Genomic DNA, 1,212 nt, shown 5'->3' on the forward strand with positions numbered 1-1,212 from the left:
TTTATTGAGTTTTAAATTGTCAAAGAATATATGAATGAACCTTGTGTAGTGAATTCGGCCAAATCCTTAGTCCCAGTACCTCTCGCCCATTGTTAATATTTTTTGTATATATACATTTTTTTTTAAATCTAAAAATTCCATTTCCTTCACAAGTCTGAAAAGAACCCATTTTTACCACTATCATTACAACACTTTTGAAAACCCACCATAAACCACCATATTTTTTGCTGCAAATACTTCGATGAAGGGTGGTTTCACTTTATCAAGTCTTTCAAAATATCTTGGTGTGTGAATGCTACATTGTTACAAAGATTTCGTCTAATGGAAAACTGAATGCTACCTTGCTATAAAGGTTTCGATGCATGGAAAACAAGTATCCATTCTTATAGAAATAAAAAGATTTGACAGATGCCTTATGACACTATTTGGGTTGTGCTAGAAAAATAAGAATGCTGGAGTCTTTAGGAATAAGCCGAATGCGACTATAGATTTTGTTTTAGATATTAAGTCTCTATTGATCTTATGGTTTACTAGTTTTTGAATGGTAGTACATTTCAGTTAGCACCATTCAAAAACATCATATTATGTTTGGGATGGTATTGTGTCTTAATTTATAATGCACAAGTGATCGTCTGCACTCTCTAGTTTTTTGTATATATGGTTTAGCATTTTCTATATAAGAAAAAAATAAAATAAAGTACAGCCGATGATTTATGAGTGAGTTTATAGTCAAAAAAAATTGAATTATTTTTTCTTAAATAAAATAAAGTATAGCCAATAATTCTATGAGTGTGTTATAGTAAAAAAAAATATTGAATTCTTTTTTCTCATCTCAATTATATTATATTATTAGTGGCCTTAAAATAACCAAGAGAATAGTACCGGCGGGACTCGAACCCGTGACCTTCAGCTCATAAGACCAACGCTCTAACCAACTGAGCTACGGGACTGGTGATAAATTCTCCATATATCAACAAATTCTTACTGCCGATTTTTAGCAACACTCAGGGGCACGGTACAATAAGAAGTAAATTCAGACAACCTGCACCAAAGCATTTATTTCAGGATGTAAATTCAGATTATACTCCTACAACATTTGCAAAAAGACATTTTCGTTTTCAATGGCTAACAGAGGTTAACTAATTGTCCGGCTGTTCCTTATTTAAGAATTTCCCTTTTATACTTGCAAATCAAATTTCAAGTTATTTAATT

General features: G+C 31.5%; 1 non-coding gene across 1 annotated transcript; it reads right to left on the reverse strand.

Moving 5' to 3' along the window:
* Positions 1 to 876: 876 nt before the first annotated feature.
* On the reverse strand, positions 877 to 950 carry TRNAI-UAU. Its single transcript has one exon. It is a non-coding gene; the product is annotated as a tRNA-Ile (tRNA).
* Positions 951 to 1,212: the final 262 nt, after the last annotated feature.

This window comes from Papaver somniferum, chromosome 10 (genome assembly GCF_003573695.1).
Source record: "Papaver somniferum cultivar HN1 chromosome 10, ASM357369v1, whole genome shotgun sequence".
Classification (NCBI taxonomy): domain Eukaryota; kingdom Viridiplantae; phylum Streptophyta; class Magnoliopsida; order Ranunculales; family Papaveraceae; genus Papaver; species Papaver somniferum.